This window comes from Desmodus rotundus, chromosome 3 (genome assembly GCF_022682495.2).
Source record: "Desmodus rotundus isolate HL8 chromosome 3, HLdesRot8A.1, whole genome shotgun sequence".
Lineage (NCBI taxonomy): Eukaryota > Metazoa > Chordata > Mammalia > Chiroptera > Phyllostomidae > Desmodus > Desmodus rotundus.
Window position 1 is genome coordinate 108,713,175 of NC_071389.1, and position 21,450 is coordinate 108,734,624.

The following is a 21,450-nucleotide window of genomic DNA, read 5'->3' on the forward strand; positions in this document are numbered from 1 at the left end:
TGTGTTTCCCAAGCCACTCCCACCACATGCAGTGACAAGGACATGGAGCTCAACTGAGTGCAGGCATCGAACCTCTTCCACAGCCGCACGGCCTTCAGTTGAGAATTCTCAGACAGACCTCAGCTCTGGTGCTTGCTATGTGGCAGGCTTGGGAAGGTCTTCCCATGACCTTCTCAGAACTCAGTGTGTAGACGGATGCAGAGAGGGGCAAAAGGAGCCGTCAGGAGATGCTGAGGGAGAACCCCCCCCCCCCAGAGAGCTTCAGGAGATCCGAAGGGACAGGGCAGGATGAAGGGCATTGCAGCCCAGGAGGCCCTGCAGACCGGAGTGCAGTGGGCACCCTGCTGGCTTCTGTGAGGAGGCAGGAGGAAGACTGGAGGTCCAGCGTGGAGAGGAGCAGCTGTGGGACTCCAGGCCCTGTGAGGTTGAACAGGCACTTCCAGAGTCTGGGCCGTGGCCACTGTACACAGAGTGGAGGGAGGGGATAGTGAAGGGAGCATCTTCTTCCAGGTGGGGCTGTGAGAAGGTTTAGGCACAGAGTCGACCAGAGACACCCTTCCCCTTTCTGCTCACCACCCCTCGCCACCCCCCATGCATTGGAGGGGAGCTGTGCAATTTGAATACCATTGAGAGGGGCCTACCTAGAACCAGCGTGCAGTCTGTTCCCCTAAAGGTGCCTCGTGGTCCCTTCCTTCGGGGCCTGATTCCTGAGCTTTGTGAGACAAGGAGAGATTGTCGTTACAAACAAAGCCTGCTTCCTTCCTTTTATGACATAGTTGACAGCATTAGTTTCCTCTGTGATTTCTTTTATTACCCTCAATTTTCATTAATCCTGTGGCTGCCAGGGATAACAATAAAATACTAACGGAGTGAACTATTGCTGGGAGGCCCGTGTTGATGAGTTAGATGACGTCTCTCTGCTGCCCGGAGTAAGGGGGCTGCTGAGCACGCGTGCGGGTCTCAACCGCGTCAGCATGGCCTTGCAGGTTGATGATGACAGTCTGCATCCTGCGGCAGGCAGGCCCAGCGCTTGACGGCAGCAGGAGTCCAGAGCAGGCCCCTCTGTGACCCACAGACTTCACGGTCCAAGGGCTGCAATGCAGACGCAGCTGGTGGGGGTCGTGCATCCCCTGAGAGGCCGTAGGTCCCCTGTCCTTAGAGAGGTTCTGGACACATTCAACAGAGAAGGGGGCACAGCGCCTCACTGCAAGGTTAGTCCTCAGAATCCAGGTGAACCTGTCACCATCCTCCTCTGGGTACAGTATGGTCTTGTCTTTGACTCCTCCCTCTCCCCACAGCCACATTGCCGCCTGCTCGTCAGCCACCCTGTGTGGCCCTTCCGAGGGAAGAGAGCAAGCAGCGCCTCCAGGAGACAGGCAGTTCTTCCTAGCAGCTGGAGCCCAAGAAGAGTCTTTATTGGTCTAGAGCTAGCTGCTGGGAACAGAGAGAGCAGCTGGCCCTCGGCCGGGGCTCCCAAAGTGGCCTTGGCTTTCTCTGTTTTTGTCCACTGCCTGCTCAGCTGATGGGTTTGAGTCAGATACAGGACTCACACATCAGAAACATATTGTAGTGGCCCTGAATTTTGACTTTACCCGTGGGCAGCTGTCACTGGACATCAGAAGGAAACCCCAATGGGAGGCCCTACCACCTGGTTGCTTTTCAGAATGCTGAATTTTAACATGGCCAGGCGGGGCTCCCCCTGTGTGATTGGGGTTGCAGGCGGGGTGCTGACAAGTTGGCAGAGCTCAGCTCTCACCTGTGAAGACTGCCCGCGTTTCCTTTTCCCTTTCTTGCACTGCCCTCTTCCTCCATCCCTCAGCTATCACAGGATGTTTGTAAAAAGAGGTACACTTCCCACTAGAGACTTGCTCCTTTTTCATTAGCAGAGAGTGGGGAGGTCCTCTGTGGAACTTTGCGTAGGGTGGGAGCCTTGAACTATCACACTTCACACTGGGAACAGGCTGATTTCACGGAGGTGCTGGAGAGGAAGAGTCAGCCGGACCACTGCTCTCTGAAAATTGCTCTCCTTGTGGCCTGGGAGGGTGAGGGAGGTCAGAGAGAGAGAGGGAGGCTCAGAGGAATGCCCACAGCCTCCATGCCCTGGAGTGATCCGGCCCAGTAACACCGACGCCTCCCTCCTTCTCCAGGCCCCGAACACCCTCCCCACAGCACCGCGTCCCAGCTGCACCCCCCCCCCCCCCACACACACTCTTTCTGCAGCCAGCCACATGTGTGGCCCACTTGGTGTGAGCAGCGGGAATTTTAAGAGCCATCACACTGCATTTCAGTAGCATGTTAGTACTTTCTCTCCCAGCTTTTGTGTGTATTTTCATTAAAAGTCAATACTATACAAACATTCCCTTTTCATACTCACAGCTTACCTAACTCAGAGGGAAAAAGAACTTTACAGGCCCCCTGGCCCGGCCTCTGAGCCCGGACCATTCTCCACCCCCATGTGCACCAACAGAGATGAGGGCGCGTGTCCACTGAGAGTACACGCACAGGCAGTTTACTCACAGTGGCCCACACTGTGCACAGCCCTCAGGTCCCTTCATGATAGAATGGGTAAGTCGATGGTGACGCCGTCAGCAGTGAAATACAATTTGGCAATGAGAATGAACAAACGACAACTGGGAGCCCCCACGTGGGTGAACCGTGCATGCTACGTGTTGAACTGGGAAGGTGGACACAAAAGAGAGCTCACGGTATGATTCCCTTTACATAAAATTCAAAAACGGGCAGGACTCCTTTGTGGTATTTGAAGCCAGGATGGTGGTTACCCTTGGGCCCTGGAGAAGGCAGGTCATGCTCTGTCGTCTGAGTACAGGCAACAGGCAGGCTCACCTGGTGGGAGTTTAACTAGCTGGTTTGTGTGCTTTTCTGTATGCATGTAATATTTCAAGAAAAGGTTTTCTGGAAATCACCAAGTTCACCCTGGACTTGGTGCCATTTCGGAACTTATTTCAACCAGGCCTGTTCTCTGAAGGGCCTATGTCTTTAACTGTTCCCAAGGACTGTTCTGTGACATGCACACAGCTGCTGATGGTGTCCGTATCTATGTTGTTATTTTACACAGCTTTTTGCCTTCTAAGTCTACTCCAAAATGCCGTGCAGCGATGTTGGCATCCTTAACAAGAAAGGCACTAATTTTCTCTTCTTCCTATTGCTTGGAGCCAAGGGGCGGGCAATAGACAACAAGAGGCTCGTCCTGACAATACGTCAGGCTCTGTCACGCCGACAGTGCCATGTCAGCCATCCGAACAAACTGAGGTCATGGCCTTGGCCAAGCCACTCAGACAGGCTCTCAGTGACCCCCAGTCACACCTCAGTCACTGCCTGTCACAACACATTTGTAAAGTGGGGGCTTCTCCAGGGAGACAGGGGTTTTCCAAGATGTTATGACTCACCATGTGGTTTTCAGGGGTGTGGGTGTGACCCCAACAGCACAGCCTCTAAGAAAGACCAGGAGATAAAGGAACGAGAAAGAGGAGGAAAGAGATGGGGAAAGTGGGCCATTAGCGGGAGGAAGTCCATGAAAAAAGGACAGACAGGTCTTGCCCAAGGAAGCCTACAGTGACCCCTTCCCCTAGCCTTCCACTCCCTTGGGCTCTCTGCTGCCCTCTGCTGGTATCACTTTCCAAGCTGGTGGTGGGTGCTCCAGGAGGGGCCCTTAGCACCTGGTCTACCTGAGCGGGGTCCAACAGTCCTCCCTCTCTCCTGAGGCTCTCACTGTCCTGAGCACGTGGGACGTGGCTTCAAGACAGCGGCATGGCTTTACTTTCTTCGGCTTCTCATTCTTTGCATATTCTTCTGAAAAAACAAATTCTAAACAGTTGATTTCCTCTAAAAATGTGAGTCTTTCATCACCCCTTTCCCCAGCTGATGTCCAGTTTGCACTGGCTCATGGCTTTTCCTCTTTCCCCGGGAGGTGTGATTGGGGTTGTACGTGGGGTGCTGACAAGGTGGTGGAGTTCAGCTCTCAGCCATCGCCCCTTCATTTTCAAGCTGCACTTTTCTTTCTACATCATGGAGCTACCCAGGCTGACCCTAGTACCCTGTCCTTCTCCAGGGTCAGAGGTCATGAGCTGAACCACATCCGTGTTTGGTGACTACTCCTGCCCACGGTTGGAGAACCAAGGCCGGCAGGAGCAGGCTCTTTGGGGGCAGGTGGAGTCTACAGTGGCTGAGCCGAGAGCAGGTCTCCTGGCTTTCCCTTTCCAGCGGGTTTGTGCCAGAGCAAAGGATGAGGCCACGGAAGTGGAGGAATGGGATGAGGGACCCAGATGAAGCCACGTTTCTGCACCTTCCTCATGAGGGGCACGCACTGGTTATGCATTAACAGGGACCTAGCCGCGTGGCTGGCCCAGGGCTGCAATTGAAAACCGAAAGGGCATGTTTATAGCCAGCAGCCTCCCAATAAATTACCTTTCCTGCCAAAAATGTGCCTTTACCCCCTTTTCTTGTCAGCCTTGTCACAAAGCTGAAATGACAGGTGAGCAAACAGTGGGCAAAGAGGTAGGAAAGGCTTGCAGCTCTGCAAGTCCACAAAGCTCCCCTCCACCTGACCTGAGTGCATTATCTTCTGGGAACAGTCTCTGCAGATTATGAAACCGCGGAGGGGGGCTGGGCGGGAGTTGTGAGCCACAGAGACCCAGGAGGGGGAGACAGAAGAGGGTGCAGGGGTGGAGGCAGTGGGAAGGAGAAACACACTTTATCTCCACAGGATGGGGCTTTTTGAGCTTATTGCAGTCGATGTTGAGACACTATGGGGGAGCAGCTGTCTCTGAAGGCCCCAGCAGGAGCCAGGTTGACAAGGGGGTTTGGAAGTCTGACCCGCTGCAGCTGCTTGGCATTTGCCATGAACACTGACCACTGGGGGCAGCTGAGACCCCACACTGCTCACAGCAGAGACCGGGCAAGGGCTCAGAAATGCCCAGGGCAGGGGAGGACCTGGAATACCCCCCGGCCCACTGCAGCTTTCAAAATTCTGGGTAGTGAGATGAAGGAAGAAGATGTCAAGCCCTAAGATAAAACTCCAGGAGTCCATGGCAAGTTCAGAAACTCCAGAAGAACCCCTTTGGTTCTCAGGCCACATATAGAGGGGTCTGGCACAAATAACCCGCCTTTTTTATTGCAAAATCTTTTATTGCAAAATCTTTTATTACAAAACTATAAGCATGTAATTTTGTAACATAACAACATCACACTCAAACACACCATATGACATTTTAGGTCCAATGTTTGACTTAAAACTATAAGTTACTATACCCATATTATTAGCCTACCAACCACACCCAAGCAGGCATTACTTTTGCCAGACCCTGGATGTGCACAAACCAGAGATTGAGGGACGTCCATGTTTATCCCCAGAAAAAGCTTCTTTATTGCCTCTCCATGCATCCACTCTGCTCGTCTCCCCATTCCTCTTTCCCTCTCCCTCCTTTCTGCCTTCCTTCTGCCTCCTTCCCACAGGTGTTTATTAAGTGCTAACTGTGTGAATGAACAGTTGGAAAAATGGAGAAAAGCAAGTATGCTCCCTACTCTGGGCAGCTCCCGACCCAGTTGGGGGGAACGCAGACACACAGGGCCACCCTGGCCTCGCAGGTGCCCATGGGATTTGGGGAAGGCACCCTCTGGGCAGGCACAGCCCGTGGGCAGCTGGGGAACCAATGACACCTTTGTACACACTAGAAAAGGTGTCTTCCCTCTGGGCAGAAGCGGCCCTGACCAGGCCACTGAGGTTGGCGAGCGAGCCGCGTGCCGGTGGCTGTGCAGGGAGGCCAGGGCACCCCCTCAGGACACAGAGAGAGCTGCTCCCCCGACGGTGGACCCTGACAGCCGACATGTCTGAAGGTGTCAAGATCCAACATCCAAACATTTTTCTAAATTGTGACAAAATACCCACAACATAAAATTTACCATCTTAACCACTTTTAAGTGTACTGTGGAGTGGCATTCACGTTATTGTGCATCCAATCTCCAGAAAACTCTTTTCATCTTGCAAAACTGAAAGCCTATCCCCTTAATCCAATAACTCCAATTGTCCCTTCTCCCCCAGTCCCTGGCAACCACCAGTCTACTCTCTGTTTCTATGAATTCAATTACTCTGGGCAGCTTACATAAATGGAATCGCACAGTATTTGTCCCTCTGTGGCTGGCTTATTTCACTTAGCACATGTCCTCAGGTTCATCCACACTAGCACGTCAGAATCGCCTTCCTTGCTAAAGGCTGAATAACATTTAACGGTAGGTATATACCGCATTTCGCTTATCTATTACCCATGAATGAACGCTTGGGTTGCTTCTACCTTTTGGCTGTTGTTAATAATGCTGCTAAACACGGGTGTGCCGATACCCAACCTCAAACTCTTAAACCGTTTGGAAGCCCACAACATCTGCTGGAGTGATGGGTTCCCACGTGGTGTAGAAGGAAGGCGGGGTGGTGGTGTAAAGATCCGCGGGTGCCACACAGGCAGGAAGGTGGGCCCCAGACGGGAAGGTCTGCTGGAAGATGGGAGACAGCATGGAGGCAAGTGGTAGTCTGCCTGTGGCTGTCCTCAGCCCATCTGCAAAGAGGAGCGTGTCCTAACTTCATGGCAGTTGTTCCCACCTTGTCCTTAACCTGGGATCTGGGGTCATCGTTGCCTCTAACTAGGGTGTCTCTGTGTTCCAGAAATGCCAACCTTCAAGGCAAAAACAGATGTCACATGGAATGTTTTGTAGGCATGAAAAAAGCATGACAATTACAAGCTATTTATTTCGAGCACTGAGAAGCAAAAATGCTGGCTGTGTCCCATAACGATACAGATGATGGCTAACAAACACCGAGTGTTTCCAAAGGCATCGTCTCATCTTCTCCTCACAGACATCCAGTAAGGGCCTTGGTTTTATCACCCTAATCTTACAGATGAGAAAAGGGAGGCACAGAAAAGCTGCTCAATTCAGATGTGTGGTAAGCAAGTGTGAGAGCTGGGCATGGAACCTGGGCAGTGGACAGAGAGCCTGTGCTTTTGACCGCTGCATCTCCCTACCTCTTGACTTGCAGGAAATGCTGGGTCAGCCTCCTGTGCTAGGGGAACTTGTGTGCCCACCCTACAGGGAGTTCCTCCTCATCACTGTCTCCTGCACAGTCCTCCCTGAGAGGCTCAGATCCTCCTCTCTGCGAGGCTGTGGTTTAGGCACCAGAGTCCTGTGTCCTGGAGAGAGCCATGGATGAGAGACAACACACCTGATGGAGTTTCTTGGAAGACCCCTACGGCTGAATTCTCCATAAAAGTCCAGCACTGGTCCCTTGGTCTAGAAACATTTGGGGACACGCTGCATGTGAACCTAAATAACATGGTTTATTCACTAAAGGGTCCTATGTCTTATAGGACGATCGGTTCAATTCTGCCTATCTCATAGGGTTTTGGCTAAACCACTCTTGATGAGTGCTGATGACCAGCACTGTGGGGCTTATATCCAGTGATGGCTGAGCCCCATCTCTTCTTCTTCCACCAGCCTCGGCGTCCTCATCTCCAGTGATTGGAACACTGATGCCCACCAGAGCCCACGTGCCCATGGAGCTCACCTGCTGGGTGTTGCTCCAGGCAACACTAAACAGGCCCCACAGACATGCAGAAGCTGATCCCAGGGGAGAGAGTGCCTCCAGGTGCCCACCCTTTGCCACTGGTCCCTGGGCGACCATGATGATCAGCTCCACGGTGCCTGGTACTGGGGCAGGTGCTTCCGAGGGTAGTCATGGTGGCCTCCACCGTCCTGAACACCGAGATATGGAATGGAAAGCACCGAGAGGACACACAGAATGCCCACAGCCCAGGGGCCCATGTGTAAGGGTGTGTGAAGGTTTACTGTACGTTAAGCAGTGAAATAAGTATGGACAATGAAGAGGGTTGAGCTGAGCTTCCCAACAGCTGTGCCCTGAGGAGGCCCATAAAGGAAAAAAGCCCTCCCAGCTTGGGGATCTGGGAGAGGGAACCTTCTGGGCAGGGGGTGGCTCAGCTTGGGGGTCTTCCATCAGCAGGTCCCCCTGAGGGTCCTCCTTCTCAGGTAATTGGTCTCTTCAATTGGGACAAAAGAGATGAAAGACCTGGACATTTTTCCCCCCAATTAACTCAATTATCCTTTGGCTCCGTTGCCTTTTACTATCTTGAATGCGAGGCACTAGGTGAAGACTTTCCTAAGGAATGCAAATTTGCTCCTGTTTCCCCCTCACTCCAGTGTGCTGTCCGTCTTTCCTGCAGTGCCTGTCCATCACTCATTGTGTCTTTCATTCACCTGTGGATCGCCCAGCATGCCTTCCTCTGCAGTACAGGACAAACATCTCTGCCTTGAGGTGCATGAGCGTTCCCCTGGAGGCTTCCAGTCACACTGGAGGCTGGCTTTATTTCTCAATCCTTTGCGGATCTCTGGTTTAAGCAACTCAGCTCCTCTGACACTTGCCCAGGACAGTCAACGAAGGAAATTCCTGGAGAGTGGGTCGATGGCTAGGACTCCTGTCTACCGCTAAACTCAGAGGGCTCCAGCAATTTCCCAGAAAATCAAACAGAAGTTAAAATAAACATTTCCAAAGTTAATAGTTCATGATGTGCTACTAAATTGTTACCCTTCTTCTCTTTTCTCAGCTCAGTTATGGAGTATTAGTTTACTTTGTGGCATCGGATGACTCACTATTTCTCCTGGATTGAATTTTTATTGTAACTCTGGTCTCTGCCCTTTGTCTTGCCGGGCCCTCTGTACCCACATCTGTGGAGAATTTCAGGAAGGGAGGAGGGGGAGATGGTTTCTGAATGTGGGCAACTCTCCAAACAAGTGCTGCTAATCTCAGGGTCTGGTGAAACTCTTTGCTCAGAAACTTTATGGCCAGTGGGAATGGGTGCTTTGTGTTTGCTCTTCAAATAAAGGAACCTTGGAGGCAGAGAAGGGCATTTTCTGTGGAGCTGCTGACTTTTGAAATCTTGAGCCCTCTTCCTTATCAGGCCAGTTTATTACAGGTTTCATAAATGTTTTATGAGGGAATGGTGAGGCCCTGCTGACTAGGGGTGGTGGCAGCTGTCTCCAACTTTCCACATTGTTGACCAGATCAAAGGACAGATTGACCACCTGATAAGATGGATAAGATGGGGCGGAGGAACCTGGAACTGCCTCCTTGCCTCCAGCACCAGGCAGAGGACAGGGCTTGAGCCAGTGCCTTTTTCTGCCCTTGCCTGGCCCCTTTCATTTCTTGCATCGTTGGAAGAATCAACTGAACCTCCTAAGAAATCCCTGTCCCTGAAAGCCAACTGCTATTTCTCCTTAGCAATTTCAGAATTGAAAAAGTGTATATTTTAATGATTTAAATTACCTGAGCACTTCAATACCCACTCTGTTCATACAAGTGACACTCACTCTACAATCTGTACAGTGGAAACTAGAACAGATGTGTGCGTGAAAATAATTTATGGCCAAGTGAATCATCTCTAAAACACTGACATTTTCCGGTAGAGAAATCCCATCGACAGTGTTCCCAGCTGTTGTTGACATTTTACTAAGTTGCCTCAACAATCTTTGAGAATATTTTTAAATTTGTCTCATTATTATTGAAAATTGGAAACTTCTTTCCATCACTAGAAAAGTCTTCTTCTTTTTTCTTTTTTTAAGAGACAGAGGAAAGAATTCTTCCCTGTGTCAAAAGAAGTTTCGCTGATTTTCCAGAAGTATCCCTGCTACTCGCCTGCTCTGTAACTCACTGGCCCTGCGATCCTGGCAACCCTGGCGATGATGAGCCAGACAGACAGTCCCTGAGGCCTCTGCCTACGTCGGGGGGGATTCTGAGGGCATCAGGGGTGCTCTGGCTATGGTAAGCCCACATCCAGGTGATTCATTACAGCTGCTGGAATCTGTTCTCAGCAAACTGTCAGCGGCTACTTTACGATCTGTACGGTTCTAGAAAGGGTGTAGAGCACATCCTGAGAAGTCTGGGGAAGACCGCTCTGCTTACCTTGACTTCGTGTTTCCGCCACTCTTAGCTCCCTTCTCCCCTGAGCTTTCCCCTGAGCTCACTGAATTTTCCTCTGCCGAGCTGGCCTTCCTCCCCTGGCCCCCAGCCCCACAGGCTTGCCAAGACGAGCCAGGCAGGCTCATTTCCTCCTGCACTTCTCTTTCAAATGCACCTGCTGCGCATCCTGAGGCCTCTCGGAGAGCAGGTTGATGAACTACTCCCTGTTAAGGCAAGATGCCGACAGCTCTCATTGATTACTTCTCCTCCCCTCCCTCAAATCTGCACCCTGTCAGAGCATCGCATGGCGGTGGTGGTGTCCCCGTAGTCTGGGGCCTCTCTGCGAGCCGCCAGCCCTGCACGTCAGTCCAGACCACTGCTCTATGAAACTCAGTTGTCACCCAAGCCACCTCTTTGGCCTCACATTCTAGCTCCCGGATCCAGGCAGAGGCCACAGACACAGCGACAGCGTAGGCTGGAAACACACCCGTTTCTCAGCTCTGTGCACGGCCAGGGCCAGGGCTCCGTCTTCTGAATTGCGCAGAGAGGACAAAAGCACACCGAGTTCTCCCAGGGGCGGTGTGAGACTGACAGAGGGACCGAAGGACCAGCCTTGAGTTGGATCAGGCCTGGGAGGAAAGAATACCTGGAAAGAATTTTGGAAAGATTAAAACGGAGAAGTGGTTTTAAAATCCTTGTGTGAAAGTTCAGAAGCAGCTGTATGCCTGCATTAATAATGAATATTAACTCACTATCATAGGGCAGCCTCTTCACTAGGTCTTCATTTAAAATTAATCCCCAAAGTACGGAGTCCAGCCCAGCTGCCCCAGTCTGTGGAGCAAATAGAAGCCTCCAAGGACAGTACTGGGGACCAGGGGGTGGGGCAGCATGTCAAAGGCATATGTATCTGTTTAAAGTGCAGATTCCCTGGGCAGGAGGGGGGGGGGGATGCGCAGGGCAGGGCAGGCAGCAAGATGAGGTGACCTTATAATCTACACCTGAGCCCCAGCCCCCAGATACTTCTAACGCAGGGTGTGGCCTGCGCCTTGCAAAGGCTGACCTGGTGCAATGAGGAAGCCATGAGCCCGAAGGTAGGGAGCCATCTTCCAGTCTCTCATCTGCAACGTGACCTTGAACAAGTCACTTGGCCTTGGTGGGTTATAAGATCCTGAAGCCTCCACAGCCTCATACCCCCAACACCAGTTTCAAAATCCAGGGAATCTGGGTTACTAGGTATTACTTGCTTGGTTCAGATCTGGGGAACACCAAGCTCTGAAGAGTACTGTACCTTTCTACTTTAACTAGGAAGGCCGTGTTGGCAAAGGAATGGCTCTAATCCTCCCCGATGGCCTCATATGCCAGCTGGATCCTTGGTTCCTGCAACGCCCAAGGCCAGTTAGCCACACTGACTGAATTTCTGTTTTCCAAGCTGCCAGGTCCCCATCCCCCGCACCTCCATGGGCAGCACTGTGTGGTTAAGGACACAGCCATCTCTGTCATTTATTAGCCACGTGACCTTGAGCAAGTCCCTTAGCCTCTCCTAGTCTGAGTTTTTCCATCACTACAATGGAGAGAATAATAATAGTACCTCTCTTGTAGGAATTGAAGATGTTTCTATAAGAATGCATGTATATGAAATGTTTAGCCCAATGCCTGGCACACAATGAGTAACTGTTAGGTGTACTTATAATTATTGTGGTTGCTATAGCGTGTGACATTTCACAAAGAGCTTTCATATACAGGGTCTGGCACAAATAACACCCCTTCTTTTATTACAAAATCATAAACATGTAATTCTGTAACATCATAATATCACACTCAAGCACACCGTGTGACATTTTAGGTGAAATATTCAAATTAAAACTATAATTATTATACCCATATTCTTACCCTACCAAACACACTCAAACAGGCTGTTACTTCTGCTGGACCCTGTATATTACATGTTTGTGTTATTTTCACAAAGACTCTTGGAGGTGGCAAGTGATTCCACCATGCAAACCAAAAAGTGCAACTCAGGAGTGGCGACAGTCCCAGAGCTGATTTCTTTGGGTCCCAAGCCCGGGCCTACATCTGCTGCACAGAAGTTCCATCCCGTTTGTGCTGGTAAAGTCTCCTGTTTTACAAGGATTATGTTCATGGCTGTAAAAGTATTTTGGACCCTCGGTGGCTCTCAAGAGCACTTACAGGACAGTGGACGTGCTGACAGGAGGCACTGGCGTCCTACGTCTCCAAGCAAGGGGCTGCCCTCAGCAGGCTGGCGGACGGAATTGCTGTGTGCTGGGGGTATCTGGGGTCATCTCCTTCTCTCCCCCATCACTTTAGCCCTGGGTCCTAGGCCGCCATTCCCTATTGGGATTATGATGTAGGCAGAAAAGTAGAACCAGGAAGCAATGGGGGTCTGGAGTATAAATTCCAAGCCAGACTTTCTACACCGAGAAAGTCAAAACCCAGAGCCTGGAGCCAGTGTTTTCACAGGGGCTGAGCTGCAGCCCGGGTCTGGTGATCGAAGTGTGCATAGAGCCTGGGCCAAGGTCGCCTGGAGAAAGGGTGCCTCTTCTAAAGAGACAGAAGCAATGTGTTTGAGGCAGTGCAGGCTGAGCCAGTCCCAAGGAGCCTCTGAGTGACACGGGGTCCTGGGCGGGTCCCAGGGGCTGAGAGGTTGTCACAGGCCATCTCCCCTTTCTGTCCAAGGAAGCCAGTCGGGAAGCACAAAAGATTTTGACGTCATGTTCTAAACAGAGAAAACTAAACTGACCACACTGAAAGGGCATCGGGGGAGACGGATAGGACTCTGATAGGACAGCAGAAGGGAGTGGATTAGAAAGAAACGGAGCTACTGCGGTTAAGGTAGGTAACAGTTCCTTTCTGGGGTGTTGGGCTCCAAAGCACAGTATGGGCCCTAGATCCCTTCAATGTGGCCACACAGTTGGCCAGAGATGTTTCAGGAGGCAGTTCCACTCCTTCCTCCTGTCCCCAGAAAAGTGTAGAGTGTAGATTCTTGCAAAGGCCTCTGGGAAATAGCCTCCTTGTGAGAGGTGTGAGAGGTGTGTGCAAGTGACCAGAAGCGTGTGTGCTGAGCAGCACAGGACGTGGAGAGTGTGGTTCTCTGCGAAAGCGGCTGCCAGGGGCCTCCCAGACCTGCCCCCCCCCCCCCCCCCCGCGGTGTCATGCTTGCAGGCGGGAGGGAGCAGTGGCTGCTGCCAGGCTGAGTGGGCTCCCCCTGGACCCTGTGGTCCTGGCTTTTTATGGTCAAGTTTGTGGATGAGGCTGGGCTCAGGGCTGTGGCTGGGCTCAGGATGCTAAAGATGAAGAGACAAGTTTTATTATCTGTGAAATTATTTCCAAAACATTATTAACTCAGATTATTGGCCACAAAATTTCACCTGAAATTAGAGAGTAATAGGCTTTTACAGTGCAGTTAAAAGCATATTAGCTGGTCCTGGGGTTGTTTTGCCTCCCATTTACTCCACCTTTTTATCAATATTGCCATAATTTGACACTTGTGAATAGAGGAAGATTGTAAAGTGTTCACAGATCGTGTAAACTATACTAAATAAAGATTAGTATTACTACTAAGCTTAAACCCTAGTAAAAGATAATTAAACTGATGGATGTGGCTGTAAATCTCCCTTTTATCAAGAGCTTGCTCTCATACGGGCGGTCTCAGCCTTATTATTTTACAGCATCATTAATGCTCTGGCAGAATCAGCCCTAGTGGATGCTGCTGTCTGCTGAGTGAGGAGAGAGAAGATGTGACAAAAACACCCTGCCTGGGCTCTCCCCCTGCCCTTCTCAGGCAAGCGTCCAGCTGTGACTCTAGTCTCCACACCGGGACCACCTGCTGCAGGTCCCAGTAAACCAGGGGTGCCCTCCAGCCCACTGCCCAGCCTGCTTCTCCACCTCTTCAGTAGTGGGCCCTGGGGTCCTTGAAGGCTGCCATTTCTGGTGCTTTTGAATGCAACACTTTTCTAGAAGATCCTTTGGGGCCTCTGCTTCCTGCTGAGATAGTGTCACATGTGGCCAAATAATGCTGCTTCTGGGGAAAATAAAACTGCCACATCATGACTCAGCGGAGGCAGCCGAAACACAAGCATATTGTTAACCGGCACCGTGCTAACCAGGGAGACCCCTGGATGGGGCCTGGATCGAAGCGGCTCAGTCCTCCAAGGAGATTCCCCTCCCAGATAGGTCATGGAAGCTTTTTCTGCCTGTGACAGGTGGGGGTGGCACAAGGGGTACGCAGAGCAGTTGGCATGGGACACTGGAGCCACAGGGGCCACCCCTCTCTAAGGATGTGCCTCTGGAGCTGCCACGCTAAGGAATAACTAGTCAGGTGCCTCCACTCCCGCCTCTCTTTGCCCCCACGTCCACCAGCTGATCTGAGCCTCAGTCAACAGCAAAACCAAAGCACCAAGGCTTGGGTCAAGCCTGTGGGCAAGGGGTCCTCTCTGGTCAGGGGCACAAATCCCAAACATCGAGGGCATGTGTCTGCCAAAAGCTGCTTCATCCTCCATCTGCTCTCTACTCTCCAGGGTCACTGGGAAGAAGGGACTGCTTGCCACCAATCCATTTCCCTTCCATGGCAGAGCTGCCACCCAGATTTTAGACCATTGTCAGGTAGAGCAGGGAGCAGTAGGGGTGGACCTCATGTCTCTGGCCTTACGCTGGCCTGATTCTGGTCTGGCTGCCACCTTGGGGCTCCAGGTACCACCCCGAGTCAGGTGGTGGCTTCTTTAAGTGTTAGTCCTCCTGGACCTCCCAGGGGCCCAATCTGGCCTAAAGAAGGGATTTACTTGATATTTCCAATGCCTTTTGAATCCCAGTTAACCAGCACCCCATTATTTATGGAACAGAGGGCCCAGGGGCCAATGTTCTTCTCGTTACCTGCTCCTGACCTTGGCAGTGACCCTGAATCACTGCATGTGGATCACTGGGATCAGGGCCTTCTGAATGGCCTGTTTGATGAGGCCAAGTTCTTGAGCTCCCTTGCTCTTTGGCTGGCCTTGACCGAGAAAACTGGAACCTGGAGAACAAGGAAATAGTCCTGCAGAGGAGTCATCTGGGAGAGACTGGATTTGGCCACAGTAGATAAACACATTTTTTTCCCCTTTTTATTGCCTAAAGCTAAGTGATATGTACCTTGGTTGGAATTAGCAGGCTGAAAGTTCAAGAGATAAGTAGCCTCTCCTGGAATGAGTGCTCAGCAGGCCCAGCAGTGAGGCCTTGTTTGGGAGGCCCCGTCACCTTTTGAACTTGGGGCCTGACTCCCCCGTGCTGTTACACAGTCTCCAGCAGAAGGGAGTCTGAGCAGAGTGAGCGGAGAGGAACAGACCTGGGCCCGTCCCCCGGGCTCCACCTCAGCCGGCATACGCTGGTGGTGTGATTCGTCTTCCTGATTCCGAGAGGGGCCGGAGCCCTTGAGAGGATGGCAGCAAATATTTAGGGTCCTGTTGTGTGCCAGACCTCAAGGCTCCAGAGGCCAGCCTATGGGGAGCTCAGAACCCAGTGGAGCTTACGGCAAACCCCGTCAGTCCTGCCTGTGTGTGGTGCTGCCCGAGAAAAGTGGTCTCAGTTAGAACGAAGTCATTCTGAACCCTTGAAATTTCGTAGTGTGCTTGTTACAAGTGCTGCTTCCCGGGGCCCCTCCTCAGGCCTACTGTGCAGGCACATTTACACAGAGTTGGGAAACCCTCGGCCTCGGTCTTGCTATCTAACCCTGGCCTCAGAGGTGAAAACATCACACTTATCATTTGCTGAGAGGCTGATGAAAGCAGAAGAGCTTTATTTCTATAAGCCAGCAAATGACTGTAGTTACAAAAGGCATGGACAGGGTCCAATGAGTGAACTGCCTAGCTGTTCTGCCTGCTCTGGGCATCTGAGTGTTTGCTCTGACATAGCACACAGCAACGAAAACAGTTCTTAGAAACAGACACGCGGATGTGAGGTGCGCACCACTTCACAGAGGGCCTCGATGAGGAAGATGACCAGGGACTGCTGACATGGGAACCACGCTGAGGCCTAAGGATGAAAGAACCGCTGCCAGTAGTGGAAAAAAAGTCTGTTTCCAAAATGTTATTGTAAGAATTCTTTCTCTAGTTTTGAGTCTACTTATTTACCACTTCCTTCTATAAGTGTTTGTGAAATGGCTCTGTGCCCAGCCGGCCCTCTCCCCGGCTCCCGGGACTCAGACTGAGCTCTTGACTGCCCGGCGCCCCAGGGGAGTGCAGGAGGCCAGCAGGTGCGCATGGCGCGCTAAACCTGGGGACCCAGAGCGTCAGGACCCTCGGCCGCCTCATTTCTTCCAATTCTGCTGTGGAGTGTGTATTTCGTGTGTGCACGTGCACACGCTTAGACGGCACAGACACACTCACCCATCAGACTTGCTCTCAAACCTGGTCAGGCCTCTGAACTCCCAGCCTCCTGGCCTGAAAGTTCTCACTTTAGGGAATGACGACCTTTAAGAATTTAGCATCTGACAAACATTTTTTTCCTCTCACAGGATATTTTTCAGTTAAATGAATATATGCCACATTTGAGATTTATATTCCTTAAAAGTTTCGCCTTAGATCCAGGTGGGGGAAGGGGAGAAAGAAAAACGAAAAAGCAGGAAGAAAAGCAACAATAACAAACAAAGCCTAGGGTACCGTAACCCAGGTGAAACTCTCAGACGATGCTGGCTGAGGTTGACCATAATGCGCTCCCGGCGCTGAAGCTAATAAACCTGACTATCTTGAAGAGTAAACACCATATTGTTTTGCCAACTATTAGATTTTTACTACCTTCCAATAAAGCAAGCACGTTCTTCATTTCAAATAATATTCCATTCACCGTTTCCTAAAGATTAGCAATTGAAAGAGATGTCAACAAATTTCACTCATTCAATTCAGTATAATAGGCTTTTATAGCGCAGTATAAAGATACCAGAGGCAAAGGCTGCCACCGCAACAGCTCCGTTTCTCTTTATCTCTCAGTACAGCCCCAATTTGACACTTGTCAGCGAGGAAGCTTGTAAAGAGCCCCAGACCCCATAAAAGCTGGTGGTACTTGCATTCCTTGCACAGCTCACTTCAGGCGCAGTAAAGTGATAATTTAATTAACTAATGGGCTGTAAGCATAAAGGGTTATCTCATTACTCCTCTTCTCCTTCGCCTCCTGGCAATCCCAGGGCTGGTGTTCACTACTTATTAGCAATGACCTGGGCTTGGACGCACGGAGAAGAGCCTTTGGGACACGTGTCCCCTGACCTCCCAGTGGCTCCTGTTTGGGGTGTTTCTGTCGAAGTGTGACATTACTGTTGTTTCCAGGAGAAATTACAAGTTGATCATAACTAGCTTTTGAATAGATTCATAGAGGCTGCAACCAATTTCTTCTCAGGTATTTACTATGTGAGATCTATCCAGAAAAAGTCCAGCCACTGTTAATATAATGAGAATGGTTTGTATGACACTGATGGAACCTGGCAGCCAAGGAGAGTGGACTGGAATGCGCATGTGTGAACAATGACGACTTCACTGGATTAGTCAGTGGGGGCAGTAGACACAGTTGAGTGAGCATGTGCACTGTGTGGTCATTGCATTCAAAATGACTGAGCGAGTAGAACAACAAATTTGCATCAAATTTTGCATGAAGCTTAAAGGTTCCTCTGCAGAAACTGTTTGGATGATTTAGAAGGCCGTAACTATGGGCAACTGGTGATTGGCAGCTTAATCACGACAACGCACCTGCTCATGCATCACGTCTTCTGCAGAGATTTTTGACAAAACATCAAATCCCCCAGGTGACTCTGCTCCCCTATAGCCCAGATTTGGTGCCCTATGACTCCTGGCTTTTCTCAAAACTAAAATCAATCACCTTTGAAAGGGAAGAGATTTCAGACCATAGACAAGATTCAGGAAAGTGTGACTGGGCAGCTGATGGTGATTTGGGAGAACTGTGTGAGGTCCCAAGGTGCTTACTTTGAAGGGGACTGAGGTGTCACTGTCCTATGTACAATGTTTCTTGCATCTTCTATCTTCTTCAATAAATGTCTTCATTTTTCATATTACATGGCGGGATACCTTCTGGACAGACCTCATATGCTTACATATGTACATATGAGGGTGTGTATGTAGGTGTGTTCGTGTGTGCATGTGTCCATGATAGTGGATCCAGGTGGGACTCTTAACTCTCATATCAGCTTCACCTCTCACCCGGCTCATGTAGCAAAGGATAGGCCAGGACCCCTGGCAGAGACCACTGTGGGTGGAGGGAGGCGATGGGTTCCCTCCCCCAGCTCCCAGGATAGTCCTTTCAGAGTCCCATAGTCCCCATCATCCTTGAATTATCAGACATTTTTGGGGGTCTGTCTACTCATCTCACCGTCCTGCGGGCCGCACCTGGCATTCTGAGGCCAAGCCCACCTCCTGTCGGAGGGAAAGCTCAGGGAAGGGCAAGGATTCCTCGCTTGGCTCTTCATTCCTTGGATCCCTGCTCTGGGGTAATTGCAATCACAGCAGAGAAATGTCAACTTAACCCCAAGGCTAACCTCCCTTCCTCAGGGCCCCAGGAGGCCACTGAGCCTGGAGGGGTCGGCCTCTGGTTCCGGGTCTCAGAGACCACAGAGGGGCGCTCCTGAGAGGGCATCATGTTCGCCTGCCGCACGAGCCAGTCAGACCACCCCGCTGGGAGGATGGAGGCTCTCAGGGGACACGCGTGCCCTCAGGCTGCCGACTGTCCCCCACCCGCGAGGAGATGACTGCAGGTCCCCATCCTGGTACTCGCAGTAGCGAAGATGGGGCCTAACGGATGCGCGCATTCCCACATTTCAGTCCTGGTGGAACCTTCCACAACCTTTTAGTCCAAAGCCTCTACCCAGGTGTGCGTTTTGGAGACTTCAGTACTCACTCAGAGCAGCTCCAGGCCCCCTGAATCTGCTGCTGAGCATCAGGACACCAGAGGAGTCGGAGCGGGAGTGGGTCCGCAGAGGGCCGGCAGGGTCAGTCTGAGCTGAGCCTGCCCAGCCTCTCCGCTGCCCTCCCTTCCCTGCTTCATTCTGGCGGTGACCAGCCACGCGAGGACTTTTCAATGCTCAGACTGCATCAGAATCCCAGGGGGGCTTTTATAAGATCCTGAAGCTTTGGCTCATCCCCAGACATTTGGATTGTTGTTCTGGTAATTTTTTTTAAAGAGTTGTTGAAAATTTGTAAAAGGGAACTTTAAAAAATGTGGTAACATACACATAGCATAAAATTCACGTTTTAACCATTGTTAAGTGCATCATTCAATGGCAATAAGTACATTCACAAAGTTGTGCACCCCCCCCACCATCTCTTGAGTTCTTCTCACCTAGCAGAACTGGAACTCAGTGCCCATTAAAGAGTAGCTACCCCTCCCGCCCTCCCCAGCCCCTGGCATCCACCACTTTACTCTGTGCCGCTATGAACTTGACTACTCTGGATACCTCATGTAAGTGGAATCAAGCAACATTTGTCCTTTACTGTCTGGCTAATACTTAGCATAGCGTGATGTCTTCAAGGTTCATCCACATTGTAGCGCCTGCCGGAATTTCCTTCCTTTTTAACCCCAAATAATATTCCATTATGTGTACATGTCTATCTATTTATCTGTGATAGACATTTGGCCTGTTTCCACTTTTTTGGCTATTGTGAATAATGCTGCTATGAAAAATGGGCGTGTAAATACAAAGGGAACCCCCCCCAAAACTGAAATTTCTTTATAGAAAATTGTGTATTTATTTTAACATGTTTAAACTTCACTCACCTTCAAAGTACTGTCCATTTGATGCAATACCCCTATTAAGATGTTTTTCCCACTGCTCAGAACAGTTTTTGAACTCATTGATTTTGATGCTTTTTAGTGCTTCTGCCATTTTTTGTTTCACCTCTTCCACATCAGCAAAACATGTACCTTTGAGGCCTTTTTTCATCCAGGGAAACAAAAAAGAAGTTGCTTGGGGAAAGATCAGGTGAATATGGAGGGTGGGGCATGAGGGTCATGCTGTTTTTGGTCAAAAACTGCTGAACACTCAGCGTGGTGTGGGCAGGTGTGCTCATAAATCACCCATCATGAAATGGGCAAACACATGGAAAGACTCTTCAAAAAATTTCACTGAAGCTGAACGCAGCCTCTCACAGCAACACCAGCTGGCACACGGATACAGATGGGTTCCTAGAACCCTCAGTTTGTGGGGAAGCCTGTACTACAAGGGACCTGCCCTCCAGAAGATAATTCTGGGGTTTTTTTGTGGGTCCCTCTGTATCTCTTTGAGTAGCTGTTTTGATTTTTGTGTACATATATCTAAGAAGTGGACTTGCTAGACCATAGGGTGATTCTGTTTAATTTAGAAAGAATTGTCCTAGATTTTTTTCATACTCGCTGTACCATTTTACACTCCCATCAGCAATGTACAAGGATTCCACTTTTTCCACATTTCTTGCCATCACCTATTTTCTGTTTGTTTGTTAGTTTGATAGTAACTATCCTAATGGGTGTGAGGTAATATCTCATTATGGTTTCAATTTATACGGGGAATGGATAATTTAAAAAATTCCCCAGGAGGCGCACGTGAGCACCAGAGTTGAGAACCGTGGAGTTAGTGGCTATCACTTACTGAGCATGCATTATTCCCCGGGCAGTCCCAAGTACTCGTTTACCCCTCACAACAACTCATTGTGGCAGAGACCACGCTGGTTCTTGCAGATGGGAAATCAAGCACACAACAGTGAAGAGCACAGAGCAAGCAGGTGGTGGGGCCAGAAGTCAAGTCCGGATCTGTGGGGCAGGTGCCGGCCTTTAGGGAACTTTGCTGTTTTGCCTTGGATGAACGAGCTCATTTAGGGACCCTTCCACTTCAGGGAGAGAAAGTGAGAAGGGACACTAAGGTAGCTCTAATTTGCATGGGCTCAAGACAATATCAAAATTAAGTTGTTACTTTCATTCTTGAAAGATTTTCACACCACATTTTTAGTAAGGAGGTTCACTAAAGAAGAGTTGTTTAATTCTAAATGATCATAGTTCTATCCCTTTAAATAACAGTTTAGTAGTTATTTCATATTCATTAATTCAAATAAAACTCGACCCTTTGTGTTTTAAGAGGGACAGGAAACTAGAATGCCTTCACTTACACCTCCCCTACCTACTGCCGAGTACAGCAGGGCGTGCGTTAGAAGGTGAGTGTGACAATACTGCCATCTTGTGGGAGGTTAAAATGTGGCCGTTTACAGCTGTAGCAATATAATCCTAAAGCTAGGATTCTGCAAGTTCTGTACTTTTGATTGAAGGGAGCAAAAAGGTCATGCTCCATCAGAGTAACTCATAGGACTGGGGGCCAGAGTCAGAATCCTGCCCCTGGGTGACAGAGACAATGGCAGATGCGGTCCTATGCCACTCCCGGACACTGCTGTCCAGAGGGGAAGCCCAGGCGGGAGCCCCTGGGGCGTGGCCGAGGGGCTAATCACCCCGACGGCCATGCT

General features: G+C 50.4%; 1 pseudogene; it reads left to right on the top strand.

Annotated features, from left to right (window-relative positions):
- The first annotated feature begins 7,685 nt into the window (after window positions 1–7,685).
- The window catches only part of LOC112323136 (keratin, type I cytoskeletal 19 pseudogene), a 51,311-nt pseudogene continuing 37,546 nt past the window's right edge, over window positions 7,686–21,450 (top strand).